The sequence below is a fragment of the Ptychodera flava genome, chromosome 13 (genome assembly GCF_041260155.1).
Source record: "Ptychodera flava strain L36383 chromosome 13, AS_Pfla_20210202, whole genome shotgun sequence".
Lineage (NCBI taxonomy): Eukaryota > Metazoa > Hemichordata > Enteropneusta > Ptychoderidae > Ptychodera > Ptychodera flava.
Window position 1 is genome coordinate 28,064,379 of NC_091940.1, and position 8,272 is coordinate 28,072,650.

General features: G+C 37.6%; 1 protein-coding gene across 1 annotated transcript in view; it reads left to right on the plus strand.

Moving 5' to 3' along the window:
- The first annotated feature begins 2,266 nt into the window (after positions 1–2,266).
- The window catches only part of LOC139148044 (uncharacterized), a 15,661-nt gene continuing 9,655 nt past the window's right edge, over positions 2,267–8,272 (plus strand). The window contains exons 1-2 of the mRNA XM_070719314.1: positions 2,267–2,367; positions 2,608–2,657. The gene's annotated coding sequence lies outside the window, so the exon portion shown is untranslated. The remainder of the gene's footprint in view (positions 2,368–2,607; positions 2,658–8,272) is intronic.

Sequence of the window (8,272 nt, forward strand, 5' to 3'; positions counted from 1 at the left end):
AATTAAAGATAGGTTTTAATATCAGTGACGTGTGCATGTGCGCAATTTTACTGTTGCTAAAGAGTGTCGATCGACCTTGTTCTGCTGTGAATGCTAAAACACTTCTCCGAGCCATAGACCCTCGAGTGTTAATGTCCGAGCATAGCATCAATAACTTGTAGTAAAGTAACATTCCCGGAAGATTTCATTTTCTGACATTTTGATCCTGCATATACCCTCTGCTTGTTGACAAGCAATGAAGCGAACGAACGTCCTACTGTTCACCATATCCTTGCCCCGAAAACGACTACGAGGCAGATTATTTCAATTTTTCAAATTTCCATGGCATTACGAGAAAGGGGATGTAATCAGATAATTTTCTGGAACTACCAGGCTATGATCACCTGATTCAATCATTACCCGTTTTCCGAACGATCTCTTGATATTATTGTAGTGTGTCATGATCAAAGTTTCACTTTATTACAATGCTGAACTTCTTTCGAGAAACCACAGTCACTTGTGATCTATTCCGCTCTTGACGATGCGCCCCATAGACGTGTGTACATATATGCCTGATATGGTGGCATAATCCCTATAGGAAATAGCCATTTGGTTTCCTGATTTTCTTTTTCTCGGGCATATGGACACACGTCCAAGAGCGGAATAGATCACTAGTGACTGTGTTCAGAAAGGCAGTGTTTCACACAGGCGAGATCCGCTTTGTCTCGAGGCTAGACCAACCGGAAGTTGACCAGGAAATTCATTTCGCATTCCAGTTTCTTCCAGTGATTGTCATTCAGAGTATTTTTTCACAACGGAACAAGCTATAAAACTCTCGACCAGTTTTGCTATTTGCATAAATAAAAAAACAGACAAATAGCTAGATAGATGGATAGATAGATCATGCGGATGGGGAGATAGATTCTCTGTGTGACAGCATGGACGTATGGTGACAGCGACTGTGTATGAAGCTACAGACACAGGATAAGATACATGTAGAGGGACAAAGAAACGAAGAGAAACATGGAGAAAGGAGCAATCATTGTTCGCCGCGTTCGTTCAGTGAAATTTAAAATCGACGGAGGCTACACTACAACAACAGGACTAACATACCAACATTAATGTGGAAATGGAAATTCAAACTTCATGGTCACTGTTTTGGCCATTAAATGATATGATATATAAATAGATATATATATATATATATATATATATATATATATATATATATATATATATATATATATATATATATATTCCTTTAAAAAAATTCAGCGATGGCTACAAAACTTTCAGCTGAGTCATTTTGAAGGTATGTCTGCAGTAACATAGGATGGGGATTACGATATTGGCGTATCAAACAATGAACAGATATTCATAGAACCCTACTGTAGTAGTAACTGCGGCAAATGAGCACCAATAAACTGTTGAGTCCTGGCTTTAAACGTCACCTCTTTGCAAAATATCGAAATCGCCCTGACCGAACAGACAAGAATTATGCTTCTATCGAATATGGAAAGATGACACCATCAAAAATGACAAAGTTATATGAACCAAAGATCGGCGAGAGCTACGCGATAGATTTAGATTTGCCAGCTACTTGACACTGTCTTGTCTCTCTGCAACTGAGGCACGGTTTCATCCACAGATTCTATGAATATCTGTTCATTGTTTGATAGTATTTGCAAACAATAATACAATGTTGCGCCTCTACACGAATAAGAACATTCTCCTCAAAGTAAAATCTCTAATAATTAAGTCACTAAACATTATTAAACATGACCCGAAATCAGGCGAGGAGGGCAACATTTATGGAAAGACTTTTCCCAAGCGTACGTAAGATGGACGATCGTCGTCGTCATCGTCGTCATTATCATCATCATCATCATCATCATCATCATCATCATCATCATCATCATCATTATCATCATCAGAATTATCAAAATATTTTTTTTCAATAACTTAATTAAACTGCGACAGGCCTAGGTGTTGATAATAAAACAATACTTTTGTACTTATCCATCGGTTATCAGTAAGTAAGGCTGTTGCGCTTTGCATACACGAGACATATTCATGAGAATTAGCACCCGAGCTATCAGACGGAAATTGAATAAATTAACTTGTGTCCCCTGAGGAATCGTATTGTCAATGCTCGTTAGAGTGATTGCTTTATAAAGACTCATGGACTTACATTGTACGATCCCGACATTTAGTTCATTGAAAACGAAAGTCTTCGATAGGTATTATGAATTGCCCGGCGTCCAGGGCCTTGACCGACATACGGGACATCATCCAGCTGATGTGCTGAACGTATCACCCTAGTTGAAGCCCCACGCTGAGTCACAAGTGAATGTTATTCCTCGACGAAGTGTCAGACGACCCTGGGAAGTAAGACCGAGTTGTTGTATGCCATTAATGTGTGTTGAGCCATAGCCATAGTGCTGAACTCGAAAACGCTTTCATTTTGTATTATGCGAGACGTGCCGGTCCGTCTCAGCTTCGTGTTTCACTTTGTTTTGAACACAGAGGTTAAACAATACACTCTTGCGCGACTATCAACCGAGGACTGTAGCTGCCGTAAGGGATAATAGTTGCAATAATCCGTCGGCATCTTCTTGTGTGTTTCAGGTGCCTGCTGATTGCCTTTCGGAACGATGGTGCGATCGTGCTAGGTGTAGGTAAGTGAGGCCAAATACGTGTCATATTGAAAGGCACCTTTCTACGTGTAATATTTGAGGCCCATCCGGGGCTATCTGTCTCGAGACCCCGCTGATCGCACGGCTTTGTCACCGAGTCCCACGCCCATGTCTTTTAACATTAACGATTCACAAGTCAATGGAAATATGATGTTATTTCAATTTCTGTGAAATAGAGACAAGTGATGTCTACACAATTATCAAAAATGATTATTGTTAGTGTCTGTTGTGTTTTTCCATTGTTTATCTCGCCAGGCTTGTGTATACATGTAGCTGCAATAATTGTAGCTTTGGTTGGCCGTGGGACATGGGCTTCTGTCGTGCGGTTCGCGCCTGGTTGGGGCAAGGCGCGAGCCGCACGACAGAAGGCCTCGGCCAACCAAGGCTATAATTATTGCAGCTAGCTTGTATCGTGTACCGACCGTAAACGGTTGAAAAAACAGTCGCTTATGAACTGATACACGACGGCCGCCATATGCTATACCCTTTTTTTCTAATGCACAGTACACAGCGGCAGCCGTGTATCGGTTTACAAGCGACTGTCCTTTCGCCCCTTAATTATATAGGCCAGATCGCAATGACGACGTGCCCTTAACAATGTGGTCGCTCCGGTCGATCGCTTTTCAAATCACTATCTTGCTTCCATGTAAATATTAAGGTTAGGGAACGTTCAGTTATTATAGCCGGGGTGGGCCGGCAAATTCTTCATGTGCATCAGTCAAAATAAGTGACTCCCCTACCCACTCCACCAAAAAATTGATGAACCCCCCCCTTTAAGATGACAAAATTTTCATGACACCCCCATTACTTGTGTAAAGCTTCAAACATATACCCATCTAGAGGTGGGAGGGCGATAGAAGCCAAAAAAGATTCTCAGATAACCCTCCCCCAAACACACTCACAATGTGTTTACGTTCAAATGTCCCTTTCTGACTTGCTATAAGTTTGAAATCCCCCTCAAAGGGATTTAATAGAAATTACAGGTGGGTCAGAATTTTTTGCTCAAGCATTTTTAAGCATCATGAAATTTAATGCATGCCTTTTTGGGGTCACCATTTTTTGCGCAACTATTAGAAGGCAAAATGTGACAGATATAGTACTTCATCCTAAAATATCAAATCATAATACATGGGAGTCTATTTGGTAAACTATTAACATTTCCCAATAAAAACAATCTATATCTGTACATTTACATATGTTTGATGATTCATGTAAATGTACTTTGTTTGCAGTGGCAGGTAAAAGTTCATGTATGTACAAAAATTTGATATTTGGATTTAATTGACAATGTTGGTTCACTATACATGGTAGTCTATGAGAAAACTATGTAATACTTTTTCAATACAAAACTAGCAATATCTATGCATTTATAGACGTTTGATAATTGACATAAAATCTTGGTTGACATAAATATACTTGGTTGGAATAAGGTGGTTACAACTCGTATTTGTACGAAAAATTTGATTTTGGAATTTCACTGGAAATATTCATCCACTATACATGAGAGTCTATGAAAAACTCTGAATAATGTTTTTCAATGCCAAACTTTCTATACTTATGCTTATGAAGACGTTGGATAATTGACATTATTGTAATTAATTAGAATAGGATGGTTAAAAGTGCATATGTGTTCAATAAATTTGATTTTGAAATTTCACCGAAAATGTTGATTCACTAGTAGCCTATGAGGAAACTATGGACAAATGTAAAACTAACAGTATCGGTGCATTTACAGATGTAAAATAATTGATATACATGTACTTGGTTGGACTTGGATGGTTACAAGTGGATGTGTGTGCAACAAATTTGAATTTTTGAATTTCACCAAATGATGTTAATTCACTATGCATAGTAGTCTATGAGGAAGCTATGAATAGTTTTTTTCCAATACAAAACTAGCTAAATCTGTGTATTTATAGACGTTAGTGTGTGCAACAAATTTGATTTTGGAATTTCACCAAAATATTGATTCACTATACATGTTAGTGTATGGGAAAACTATGAATATTTTTTTGCAATGCTGAACTAACTAAATCTGTGCTTTTATAGCGAAAATTGATCCAAATGTACTTGATTCAAATAGGGTGTTTGAAAGTCCAGATGTGGACAACAATTATAACAATGGAATTTCACTTTTCATAGTAGTCTACAGCAGGTAACTGTTAAATATTTTCCCTGACAAAACCTGCTACAGCTCTAATATGTAAGTAATAGGAATTGGTCATTACCCTTAGTGAACTCGATTTACTATAAGACAAAACTTCAGATAGTCAGGTGGCTTAACAAAAATATCGTTACACGGATGACAAAAGTGCCAAATTTGCTACAGATGTTCGCATATATGTGTAGATCAATATTAGCTGTTGCTCCAAAAATTTTGGCCACCGGAAAGGCTCGATGACGTCATAAATTCAAAATGGCCGCCATTATAACGCTTAAAAATTGTAAAATACGTCTAATTCAGGCAGTTTTCAATATTTTTCGAATAAACCGACACAAACTTCCTAAATTACAAATACAACATAAAATTGATGCAAATCAATTATTATGATGACGTCATAAAGCCAAATGGCTGACCAAATTCAAAATATCCCCCTTTATTATCGTCTGATAATGTTCAAATACTGTTAATTAAGCCTGTTTCCAGCATTTTATCACCTGTACTGAAATTAACACCCAAAATTATAGACAAAACATATAACTGATACAAATTCATTATTGTGATGATGTCATAAAAGCAAAATGGTGACCTAAAATTACAAAATGACCTATTATGAAGTTCACTGTGCGTAGTAAAATAGCCAATTTACGTGACAAAATAATACTTTAATCTACAATTTGTCTTGATAATCCATAAACTCAAATATATGATAAATGTACTAAAACTTAGTAGCCCAACACAAATTACAAAGCATTATGAAATTATTTACTTTTAACAATTACCTCTGTCTGATAAACTGAACCAATATAAAGGAAATAAAGGTATCTTTACCCATAGGTTCCCCCTTTGAAAGTGTTACGTTATAGTGAGTAGAGATCAATAGTGATGTGATTTCATGATAACGAAAAACATGGCGAGAAACCGGCGAATAAATCATGCCTTGACCATGTGACCTTAGTCCCTGAAAAAAGGTTTTATGTTTGTGATTTTGGTCTTTTACTTCCTTTGTTTCAGAAGCCTTTTTCGTTTGAATTTTCTTGGATTTTTATGTCTCGATGTGTGGTGACATAGTTTTGTGCTACAGCTACTGTAGTTCTCTTTTTGGAGGATGTGCCGGCCTCAAAAAGAACGTTTGGTCAGGGGTTTATGAACAAAAAGAAGACTATTTTTTGCTTTTTGAATCTAGCTTAGCTTACTTTTTTGCAGCTTTCGTGAATTTTATGAAAAGCGTCTTTGCCTTTCGTTGTTCTTTTGATACATTTATCTTTTATTTTAAGTTTATGGAATATTAAAGAGGCACTCCCACTTGGTAACATTTTTAAAACACATTTTTTTAATGCCACCGGTCGATATTTGACGTGGCGACTCCGCGCGGATCGCGAGATATTGATAAAAACATGTCATTTCCCGAGCATATTTTTCACATCCCGAAGTTTTACGATCGTTTCTGGTTATAACCTGAAATCCCCGAAAGTGTGTTGTTGTGCTGATTTACGATATTCTAGGGAGTCCAAAAACGTTCGAATGACGCAATTAATTTACCTCCTACTGCGATGACTTTATATACATCATCACCAATGCCTTTACCTCTGGTAATTCTTTTTTAAAACTTCTCCTTAGTTTTTGTCGTTTTCATTATTCTCAATCAGTTGTATTAAATTTTTAAACAATACCACATAGATATCAGTTTTTACGTGTAAAATATTAGTTGCCTCTGATGACTACATTTTGTCGTCTGCCACACAGTTACGCGTGGTTCGATACATAGCGGCCGCCGCGTGTGGTATGCGCGCATACCACGCGGCGGCCACTATGCATACTATGTATCAACCGCACCTATCTGTGCTAGTCACCTATGCGAATTCTGGTGGAATCAGCAAACTTTGCTTTTCGTTTTTTTTGCCGAGTCAGTAGGACTCGGCTTTCTCCCATGGGACATGACCGCTCACAGACGCGAGTGGTACTGCTGTGGCGTACAGCAGCATCAGCGTAGACTCGTACTCCATAGCTTAGTTGACAATGGCCCCAGTGCCGAACGTTCTATGTTCGGAAGCTGAATTCAGGTGGGCCACCGGAATTCAAACTTTAACTTTTTTGAGGACATGTTTTTATCGATATCTCGCGATCCGCGCGCAGTCGCCATGTCAAATATCGACCGTTGGCATTAAAAAAATGTGTTTTAAAAATGTTACCAAGTGGGAGTGCCTCTTTAATACAAATTGTACATTACTTTTATACTATCGTTTTGTCACGTAAATGGGCTATTGTACCAAGTATAGTAAACTTCATAATCGTCCATTTTGTAACTTTCGGTTGCCATTTGGTTTTATGACGTCATCTTAATAATTAATTTGCATCAATTATCTGTTTTGTCTGTAATTTGGGGTGTTCATTTCAGTTCAGGTTATAAAATGCTGAAATCAGGCTTCATTTACAGTGCTTTAACATTTTTAGACAATGTTATGGCGGACATTTTGAATTTTGTTGGCCATTTTGGATTTATGACGTCATCATAATAATTAATTTGCATCAATTCAATGTTTGATTTATAATTGAGAATGTTTGAGTCAGTTTATTCACAAGAATAGTAAAAACTGGCTGAATAAACTGTATTTTACATTTTTAAGCGTTATAATGGCGGCCATTTTGAATTTATGACGTCATCGAGCCTTTCCGGTGTCCCAAATTTTTGGAGAAATAGCTAATTTTGATCTACACACATATGTGAACCTTGTAACAAATTTGGCACTTTTGTCATCCGTGTAACGATCTTGCTGTTTTTTGTTGCTAAGCCACCTGACTAAGAGGTGTCAAGGCAAGATGTTCATGCGACAGATAATTATTATATCGTATTCAGATTTACAGTTAAATGAATTTATAGAATGAAATCATGCAGCGAATCATTTTTACTTTCCAGAATATTTTAACACTGAAACTGCTTTTTGATGGGCCGGTTACTTATGAATATTAAGCGCTCCTACTCTGTGCTGTTTGAAAAATACATGACCCCGGCCCCCTTTGCAGTTTTCAAATTTAAGGTGACCTCCTGAATTTTGCCGGCCTACCCCCGGCCGTCATATCTGAACGCTCCCTTAAGGCCTTTGGTCTAAATGAGGGACCATAAAATCCACAATTTCACATGACCGTTGTGACTTGGCATGGTTTTTTTTGGTATGAAATACATAATGATCTGCTTCTACGCGTCATCGTATATGGAGACTTTGCATGAATTTCAATATGCAAAGCGAGACTGTCATGTGGACAATGACTTATACTAGTGGGTCTTGACGAAAGTCCCCAAAAAAGACCAGTATGGGGGTCACCCTCAAAAGTATTGAGTACCCAAAATTATATTGTTGTTGCTGTTGTTGTTGTTTTTGTTATTGTTGTTGTTGTTGTTGTTGTTGTTTTAATCCTTGGCCTTTCTTTGACAACA